Source organism: Dermacentor variabilis, chromosome 1 (genome assembly GCF_050947875.1).
Source record: "Dermacentor variabilis isolate Ectoservices chromosome 1, ASM5094787v1, whole genome shotgun sequence".
Lineage (NCBI taxonomy): Eukaryota > Metazoa > Arthropoda > Arachnida > Ixodida > Ixodidae > Dermacentor > Dermacentor variabilis.
In genome coordinates, this window is record NC_134568.1 from 248,607,818 (window position 1) to 248,618,764 (window position 10,947).

At 47.4% G+C, this 10,947-nt stretch overlaps 1 protein-coding gene across 1 annotated transcript in view; it reads right to left on the reverse strand.

Moving 5' to 3' along the window:
* The window catches only part of mirr (iroquois-class homeodomain protein mirror), a 120,588-nt gene extending 114,309 nt beyond the window's left edge, over positions 1-6,279 (reverse strand). The window contains exon 1 of the mRNA XM_075672861.1: positions 6,111-6,279. The gene's annotated coding sequence lies outside the window, so the exon portion shown is untranslated. The remainder of the gene's footprint in view (positions 1-6,110) is intronic.
* Positions 6,280-10,947: the final 4,668 nt, after the last annotated feature.

Genomic DNA, 10,947 nt, shown 5'->3' on the forward strand with positions numbered 1-10,947 from the left:
TAGTGAAAGAAAAAAGAAAGTCGGAGTGGCTGAGAGGCAATAACCTTCGACTGCCGCTCTGTGAGACCGGAGTTCGAATCCATTCGGGGCAATGCGTCTTTGTTTTCACAAGACCTTTCTTAATTTCATGATAAACTTCTCGCAAAGCACTTCGGGATCCTTGCGACGGACACCAGCGCCATCAGCGGACATCAAAATGACTATATGGTAGGGATACCAGATTACCCTGTAAAATCAGAAAATGCATTGTTTCGTCGAATAAGATACATTATGATTTCTCCGCTATATAGATATATAGTACTCCATGACTTCGCCTCTACAGTCCGAAAAATAGCGCTATTTGACACTGGAATACTCTAACGCATTAGCTGACAGCGCACGTACGTGCAATATCACGAGCCCATGCGTTTCTGCTCATCAAAGCAATTTCAACGCTTACCCACTCACACAGCACATCCGCTATGCGCTCAGCGAATGAGCCAAGGAAAGCAACAGACGGATAAGAATGACCGCGGCAGTCAGTTTCACTTCTTGTTTCCTCTCTCTAGAGAACTGACCTGGTCCATACTCTTCGAGGCGAATGCGGGTATATGAGATGTAGAATTTTGGTTCTGAGCATTCCAGGTATTTGTCCATACTGATAAGCCGCACGCTTTCATTTTAAGCTAGGAATATTATCAAAAGGTTGCTTGCTGTTCATTTGAGTGCAAACGTGTATACACTCCCGAAAGGAATATATGCGAATGAAATCAACTGTAGAACTCAGAAGGTACGAAGGCATGTGGAAGCGCCAAGGAGATAACTCGCATCAAATGATGTATGAGACAATACGTGGGCCAAAGCTTTCCTTGATCCGTATGTGTCTTAACGCCCAATACAGCTCTGCTTGAAGTCATCACCAATTCACTATAGGCGCCGCTCGCTATGCTCGTTTGATTCGCACACATAAAAATTTCACTTTTGGTTGGTATACCGCTTCGTACCTTGTGTTACTCGCTACATTGCAATATAATATCCACAAATAAAGTTGGTTCCAATCCAATCCAATCTAATTTTGAATGTCATAGTGAGCGTTAAACCAGCAATGTTTAATAATGCAGAACAGCTTTTTCAATCCGTATCAGGCATTAAATCCACCAATAACAGGTCCAAATGTCGCCGCGTCTTGTCTTTTCAGTTTCCATGCTGGTCGTTTACGCGGCGTCAGCCAGCACACATTTGTGACGGTTCAGTGGCTATCGCTGCATCTTTCAGCGGACTTCGACTGATTTTCCCACCACGCAACGCAGCCTTGCAGAAATAAAAGGAAAGTGACAATAGGAAATCCATGAACACAATCCCCATGAATTTCCCCATGAACACAGTTCGTGTTGTCACCGTAGCGTTTCTCACCCAGATGACAACCGTCAAAATGCGTGACATCAGGGGCTGTCAAAAGAGGAAATAGACAAAAACTGTGAACACCGTAGCTTATCGGTGCTGTTCCCCCGTGTGTACTACTTCCCTGACCGGAAACATTTTGCAGCGGCGCTTCGCCACGCCTGCCAGGTGTTCGGGATCGTGTCGTTAGCGTCCCTTGGTGTTTCTTTTTTTTTTTTCTTTTGATGTGGATAGGCAGAGGGAATGGGAGGGGGGGGGGGGGGCACATTGCAGCTTTGCTCATGATGCCGTCGATGCTTCCGCTTTTATAGATAAACTGAGCACTCTTCGTGCTTTTTCTTGTCTGTTTGAGGTCTCTCGTACGTATTCGAAACGTGGACGAACAGCTGCTGTGCATCACAGGATGCTTCAGTGCACTGCGTGCTGCAGAAACTGGTTCGCAGCTGACCTGATGCTCTGTTTTGGCCGCTACCAACAGTCAGCTGAGTGAAACGACCGGTGTCAACAGAGCCCACGCATCCAACTGTTATGCCTGTCTGTATTGGGTACACTTCAGATAACCTTTGAATCTAAATAGCAGGATAACTGAGCACGTAATAGCGGTACTCTCTGTACGTGTCTATGAAGTGCACATTGTTTTTCTACTTTGCCGGCCGCTAACATTATGTTTTCTCCTCCCCCTAGCTTATGTTCTCCGTTAGTCTATAAATTCCTTCTTAGCACTTTGGGAGATGGCAGCACGATTTCGCTTAACTGCTTAACTCTTCAAGGTGTATTAGCGCAAAAATACCTCTTCGCGCTCTTGAAGGAAAAAAGTGGTTTTGCGTTTTCCAATTCGGAACGATTTAACAGTTCGTGTTACCGGCCATTTTGCTAGTTATACCATGGAGTCGGCTTAGGATGCCTAACGTGTACCGCGGTTATTCAGCTTTGAGGTTGCAAATGTCCGTTCAGAAACCTACAATGTGACAACGACAGCGGTCTGACAGGCCCATTATGCGTTCATGTTTTTGGTTCACGTGTGTCTGCGTTTTCTCTTCGTTTGATAGCAATTAAGTAGTACAACTCGTCGTTTCAAAGGTTGGATAATTTGTCCCGGCTAGAATGTCATAAACCTGCAAGCTGAGTTCTCCGCGGGCGTGCGTGTACACGTGTTGTTTCAGACGCAACAACAGCTGTTCGCAACAGTGCGCGCAGCTCACGCATGTACGGTATGTCGCCAGCCATCTGTACAAAATTTGTTAACTGAGCGCGAGCACAGACATGAATATTATGTTCGAGAAACTCAGAAAAGTATGAGCTCCGTCTGGCCGCCGCACGATATGCCGTACTCTGGCGCTCAGCCACGGTATATGCGACAGCAGCCTACACAGAGGTGAGCTCTTCGAAAGCGAAAGTGGGAACAGGATGTCACGGCAAGAACGTGAACATGGACCTCCTCTCTCTATTGCCTCCCCCCTTCATAGCACTGCTTATTTTTTTTCTTTTAAATAAAGGATCCCATGTTTTACTGAGCCTTCTATGTCAACAAAGTCCTATATGCATTCTTGCATGCAAAAAGCCAAAAAAGCCCTTCTGCGCTTATTGAAGGACACTGGATTGTATGAACGCTTGTGACAGTGGAAATTCCTCTGCGACTGACTGTGAATGACTATTAGTTTCCTTTTATCGCCTTATCTGTTGTTCCCTTTTCCCCCTCCCCACGTGTAGGGTAGCCAACCGGGCACGTCCTTGGTTAATGCCCCTACCTTTCCTTCTTCGTTTCTCTCTCTCTTTCTAATCCTAACAGATAACTTTTTTGAATCAAATAATAACAGCGCGGACACGTATACCCTGTATGTGTGGCATGTATTGAAGTGAGCATGTACTCGTATTAAATCGAGCACGCAGTTTAAATAGTTACCGTCGACATGCATTTTGTGCATGTTAAGTAAAAAAAGAAACCACATAAGCGTTAAACGTTCTGATGCGAGGTTTGACACGCGTTATTTCTGAAGGCGCAGCACAAATACACATTGCGACTCTGCTATAGAAATATGCAGTAAGTGTTCTTGGTGTTCTGCGAACTGTATCGCTGTAAATGTGGTTCAAGCATTTGGTGAGCACGAACCAATATTTCGGCACAATGTGCGAGGAAGCTGGCGGTCTGCTATAAATTTTATATTTAGGAAGTGTTCTCAAAGAGACAAAGGTCAGAAATAGGCGATACTCGTTTGCTTTTTTAGCTTAAATATTTTACAGACACATTCCTATAATGGCGCTTGTTAAGTTTGCTGTCAATTTTGCCGCTGTCGCTTTCTACTAAACGTTAACAGTCCTACTTACATGTCTGTAGCATTCTTCTAATTGGTTGCCAGTTTTGTACACTTACCAATATCAGTTATGGAAACTTTTCACATGCTTTCGAGAGGGCATTGTAATACGGCACATTTGGCTTATTTAATACGCCTGAGCGCGCTGTACTCCAACAAGCTTTGCTTGCACAGACTTATATTGTATAGATGTCGGTTGTACATATACAGCATGTGTTCTCGCTACCGTCAAACTTTAGCTGTGATATGTGCCAGTTGTCTGCATGAGATCCGTATGGTTATGCTGACAACGCACAAACGAGTCAATTGCAAATGTGAAAAGAGGTTGATTCAAACTGACACCAAGAAGGTCAAGTGAAGATATTTCGAATATGTCACACACATCCACATTTTTATGTGCCTCCAAAGTCTCCAGCGCGGACTAGCCTTGTTCAAAACCCAAACAAGGTCGAATGGTGACAAAATTTATGACTGCACTGCTGCATGCACATGTGAAAACAATATATTCAGCCTCAGCAAAGAATTTACTCATATGCATCGTTCCGCAATGTGAGTTATACTTTTGTTAAGCACAATCTACTCGGCGCTGCAATTGAGCCTTTTACTTGACATCTGTCACATGTTTGCTTGTTTGATTGCCTCGACAGCCCCTGCTTCAAACTATTCCTGAAGCACATGTATTTTACTCTGAACGGTATGTTTAACCAATAGCATGCAGTGGCAAACATATATTGTGGTGAGTAGATTCATACGCTGGCGTTCGCGTGAAATTGGATTTCCGAATATTGTGCATGCAATTTTGATATAAACGAGGAAACGTATGACTTCGTTCAAGATGCTTCTGACCATATAGATGTGTTAACGGCAATAACCACATAAAGAAACTAGGACTGTATATAGTAAGCTTACTGTGGTTTGATCTTCATACTATCTGTGTTATGTCAAATCCTAAACTAGCTGCAAAACGTTCACTACTTAAGTTCTCAAGTTACAGCTGTTAATGAATAGCTCTAGCATTGAGTATAATGTGCCGAACGAGATCGCCACAGCATGCGGGTTTCGATAGAGGAGTGCACCTTGACATTTTTTGACAGATCAAGGGAGCGTATACTTGTACGTTTCTAATCTTATCTGTATATCAAGAACCGCTTGTCGGAAGATCATGACCACACGGACAAGTATGTCAAGCATTTGCACATGCGCAGTGGATACGTTGCGCAAGCGCTAAGCACAGCTATAACATGGCGTATACATGCAAGTTTACAACAAGGAAGTTACATTGCTCGCACGTCGTATATTTTAATTATAGTGCGAGATGCGTGACCTGTGTAATCTGTTACCCCATGTCAAACTAACGGCTGTTGCAATCCGTGGCATCCACTCCTTTGTAGCAGTTACAGGCGTTACAGCGGATCTCACACGTATACACAACAACTGCCATGCCAGAGGCTGCGAGATGGACATTGCATGTTCGTCTAACCTTTTCACGCCTCTAGAAGCGCAATATGCATAATAACATCATCATACCGTTACGACAAAGAGCACCTATATTGTGGAAGCAACTTGAGATTGCGCACATGTCTTTACACCTATGTCGGTGTTTTAACCACAGAGTTCGAAATGGAATGCCACATAATCACTAATGAAAACAATCATATAAGCATTTGAATATGGATCACTGATTGCTATAGAGAAATATTCCCACACAGGTCACTTATAGCCTATGGGGGAGCGTGCGCTTCGTCAAGCGCAACCGCAACACAGCGGTTCTTTCGAATCGCATGGTGATGACACACTGGATGTCACAGAGCACTGGAGCCGTGGGTACGGTGGCTAGGTTTTCTGCCCGTATGCCGCTGACAAACATGACAAGTGAGCATACCGGCTAATGTTAAACTGACACACCTCTGAACAGCAATGGTGCAGTCAACACCAGTTAGGTTTGCACGGTAATCACAACCACGTGGCAGTACAGATCCACATTCCACCGCCTTCTAAACCGGTTACGACCACGCTCGTCGCATTTCGAGCCCTAATCACACACACGGGGCATCGCAATGCATCATTTGTGCAGAACGCATTCACGGAGGATAGCTGTCTGGCGCCGAGGCAGACAGCCGCTCGAAACAACCGAGTCCCTGCACGTTGTGACGCTGTTTACACGCCGACCGAACACAGCTGGCACGCAGGGCCGTCGCGTTCCGAGCGCGTTCGCGAGCAGCGACAACGGTCGACAAGCGCCCGAGGGGCAGCGAAAACGAGGCCGTGCGGGCACTTGATCGCACGTCGTCGCGGCGACACAGAGACGGGCGGCTGCATACGCACTGCTATTTTGGCGACCGAAATAGCAGCGTGCAGGCTGCTGGCCACGTGGATGGGGAGGCCCAGGCAGGCCCCGCAGCGGCGCCTTCGGCCTACCTGGCAGTTACCGTCGACGCTGGTCCGCGCCGCGGGCTCCGGTTCAGGCGGCGGGCAATCCAGGGAGGACCATGGCTGTCGTCTCGGGGTCGGTCTGGCACACGCGTGCACACGCCACACGCACGCGCACGTCGGCAGAGAAACGCGGCCGATGGGCGCGCTGTGCAGTCTCCCGATCTCGTCTGGCGGCCGCGCTCCCTCTCCCCTGTGGCCAGTTCCCAGCCTAGCCGCGGGGCGGCGGCGCAGCGTCGCGCCGGCCAATGGCAGCGCGCGGCCGCCCGGCGCGGCCAGCAGCGCAGGCCTCCGCGCCGCTCAACTCCGCCTCGCCGGCGGCCCCGGCCCGCGCTTTGTGCGCAACTCCGCCTCGGCTTCCACGCCCGCCAGCCGACGCTCAGTTGGCGCCGGTCGCGGTGTAACTATTATCCCGGCACTAGTCTGGCAAGTAATAATAATACAAGGGGCCGGCCCCGGAGCAGCCCCGCCGGCGGAGGGGCCCGCAAGAGAGAGGGCAACAAATTAGCATTGCTGTCGACAAGCCGCGCCAACATCGGTACCCAGTTGTCAAAAACCGATCCTAGCTGTCCTCCTCCTCGGAGGTTCCTTTTTGTTACTGCCTCCACGGTCCCCGGTTAAACATCATGCGCCACCAACCGCCGAGAGGGCATCCGCGTCTCCGGCGACCTGTGTTCGGGGGCTGTCGCGTACAAAGGGGCTTCTCTCTTTTTTTTTTCTTTCTGTCCCGGGGGCTAGCTCGAGCCCCTGTCCTGGGGTTTGCTTCCCGCGACGGGGACTTCCCTGTTTATCCCAGCATGTGCTGCTGCTGGCAACTTGTGCAAATACCCTCGGTCTCAGCCGCGACGCCTTTGTGTGCTCACGGACCCCACGGTACATGCGACCGCGGCGCTCGCTAGCAGCACCACTGTCATCCTCTCCTCCGACAAAGCCAAGATAACTCAGCAGCTCGTCTACACGATCTCCCCATGCCATGTGTACACGCCAACTGCTGCAGCCTCCCAGTCTGGGACCGTTTTTTGCTCAGCCTCGGTCACGTGGGCGCATGGGCCAGATGCGGAGCCCTTTTTCGTGCGCGCACCACTCTCCCGCACGCGTAGGGATGAAAAGCAAACCGCCAATAAATTGCGGTCTCTGCTCTTGTTTTCACGCTCTTCCGTTTCACTCTTGGATCACGTCGAAGCGTTTGCGCGGCTCTCGTTCTTCCTTTCTGTCTTCGTTCACATGTGTTCACAAGACCCCCCAGACAAGATGGCGTCCATGTCAGTCGGGAGGGTACATTCTGAAAGAGTGAATGAAAGAAATATATATTCACGGAAAGGGCAGAGCAGTCACTCTGACGTAGTTTTTTTTACTTGTGGTTTGTAGTGTTCAGGAACAAAGCACATATCCGTAATCGTTGAATTACTTCAGTGCCCACATCATTGGAAGTCTCGCACTTGGGCTCCAGCAATATGATATGTAAGGGAAGAAATAGTAAAAAACTGGCATAATTGCATGAGGATACGTCTTTGTATTGAATTTCAAAACACATCATAAGAGGGTAAGTTACAGAAGCCAACCCTTTTTCCTCAGATACGAAACACGAAGATATGTGCTACGAGTTGGTGCCCTGGCAAGCAGTGTTGCAAAGAATCTTTTTTTGCAAGCATATAGGCAGTTCACTTTGCGATATCTTTTACTTTATCTTTTACATGACGCAGCTACGTATAAAACATATATAAAATATGTTATTTCTCTTCTGTCTCACGTTCTCTCTCCGTGAGTATGAGCTAAATCTAACTGCTCATGATATTCATATCGATCTTATTTATTGTGGTTTGCAACGCAGGGTCGTATTGTGGGTGTTGTGCGCATAGTGTGCTCTGTGGATAGTTAATTTCTGGCCCTATACACTTATATATTTATCTATGTCGGAATTTCGTTAGGTTAGTTGTGTTGGTTTCTGTTGATCTATTATCACTGAGTAATGGCTTCTCGTTGTGAAGCCAACGTGTATAATAATAATAATAATAATAATAATAATAATAATAATAATAATAATAATAATAATAATAATAATAATAATAATAATAATAACTCCAGAGAGAGAGAGCAACATAAGAAAGGGGAAAGGCAGTGAAGTTAACCATAGGGCAGGATCCGGTTTACTACTCTACGCTTGGGAGAGAATGGAAGGGAGGTAAAGTAGCAAAAAAGTAGAGGGAGAGAGAAAGAAAGTGAGCACAGATTCACAATCAGTCGGTCACTGTCACCGCATACTATCACCGCACAGCACAGTAGCACTTGTAGCACTATAAACATCAGTCCAGGCTACAGCCGCTTGTCCAAGTCTGTTGTCCATAAAAGATGCAACAGTGCACTCATCGCCCTCCGCTGCGATGGCTTGTGATGTCGGCATTCTAAAATTATTTCGTCAGCTAAAGGTCTTTGGTCGAAGCGCGCTATCGCGATTGGGAGCGATCGTCTCTGCAAATTGTAGCGAGGACAGTCACAGAGAAGGTGTTGAAGAGTCACCTCGCTGCCCCAGTCATCACACGAGGCGTCGTCGGCCCGTCCGATTTGGAATGCAAAAGACTTTGTAAAGGCCACTCCTAACCCTTTTCGACAAAGCAGGGTAAGCCCAGCTGATATGCAAAGACGGAGAGAAGAGTCTATGTGGTGCAGCCGGTTGCTTTGAAAACTTCGTGTGTTCCACATGGAGAGCGTGATATCCCGGGTGAGCATTCCGAGTTTCTTAGCGGCATCTGTCTTGATAATGGTGTCGACTCCTCTTCGTCACCTTGAAGAACTGACCGAGCAGCGTTATAGATGTGTTCGTTACCTATGACGCCACATTGACTTGGAATCCACTGAAGTGGCACGTGGTGGCCTTTCTCAGTCAAGGTTCCAGTTCTCTAATCTCACATACCAGTTGTTCGTGCGGTCCGTGCCACAGTGCTGATAGTAAAGACTGCGGTGCTGCCTTCGAATCAGGGTATATTGACCATCTTCGGCGTTGCTCTCGGCTGACGAGACGAAGTGCAGCGCGAAGAGCTGCAAGTTCCGCAGCCGTCGATGTCGTTGGGTGACACGACCTGAAACTGATGGTGGTGGCTCTCGCAGGGTAAACCACGGCTCCAGAAGAGCACTGAGTGTTGCTGATCTATCAATATAAATATGCACGTGGTCGGCGTACCTGTCGTGCAACAGGAATAAAGATAGTTGTTTGAGAGCAGGTGATGACAGATCAGATTTTTTTCTGATTCCTGGTATACGGTGAAGTGCACTGCAGGTCGAGCCAAACGCCATGGAGGAATCGATGGCTTACTTGCGGGGGTGCATACTGATGGAAGGCGGGTGTAATAATCCGAAATCGTAACACAAAATGATGCCTGCGGCCTTTCTGACGGTAGTGTTGTAAGATGATGGGGACGGGCTCGGGCAAAGTGCCTAATGTCCGCTCCCAGCACTTCCACCGCAATGTGTGTTTGTATTGGTTGGTTCCAGGTGATTACAATAGTCGCCACTGTTGATGCGCATTTTGGCAGACCAAGACAAACTCTGAGAACCCGAGCTTCAATAGCTCGTAGAGCACGAAGATTTATCCTGCAAATGTTGGTCAGTACGAGAAAACTTTATCTCAAAAAGCCAAGAGCACTGTACAATTCCAACATAGCATGCACTGGCATTCCCGAAGCTTTTTCCGCCCGGAAACTTGAGAAGCTGGGAGATCGCTGTCAAAATCATGCTGCCGTCGTTGAGTGAAGCGAGCTACGTGCTTTCCTGACGTCTTGAACGGAATCACGAACTTAAGAATCCATGATTTCGAGTCCGTAACGTACACTTTTTTTGAGTCCACCAGCATAAATCACGCTGGGACATTTTAAAAGATACTTCAAATGCGAGTCTGCAGTTTCATTTGTTTTACGCATTCTTGAATTTAAAAAAAAAAAGACACACTGAAATCTGTGCATGTTCCCGTCTACTGCGAACTTGACACTCATGGTGGTGATCTGCGAAGTTATGATTGTTCTTAATTTGGTAAGTAAACTATTGCATGCGAAATTCGACTGTATAACAAGAGCACCAAGGGACAATAGCATGCGTGTATGATGGTTTCGCCATTACAAACATATTTTGCTCTACAATCTTCACATGTTGCTCACGTCGGGTGAAAATTTTACTATCAAATAATATGTATCCCATGCTGTGTGTTAAACGTGAGACGTGTTAAACGATCAAGAACACTCTGGCCGACGGATCAACTGTGACAGGCATTCGTCACCGCTCACGACAACTGCGGCCCTCAACGGCGTCTCTGTTCAAGCGACTTTGAAAGCCGCAATTGTGAGCTTGACAACTGGCTAGTTGTACAAGCATCGTCGAGTATCGATTGCGTAGGTCATTTCGCGTCAAGTACGCACGTGTCTCAGCACTCCTACATTAAGATAACGCTGTTGCATGTGATGGCAGCTGCAATTACCTGCAGTTAACTGGTTGGCAAAATTCTATTCGGAGAACTCAGCATGTCCATTGTTGACCTCTTAATGTTTCCCCTTGTCCGTAGTATATGCACGCGCAACGAGAGAATTTTCAGTAGTTTTGTGTGCGCCCGAGTGTATGTGCTGTGTGACAGTGTGTCCGTCACTTTCGCTGTGCTTATCATTTCACTTGTCATCGCATTCCGCTGGAGTAGCATGCTAGAGCCATCTGGCAAACCCCTCCAGTTTTTATTAATGGGCCCCTCGCTCAACATGAGATGCGACCAGTGAACCCGGCACGTAAATACCCAGAAAAAGGCGATCAGTTGGGTTAATATAATATATAGCCTAATCCGGGATTG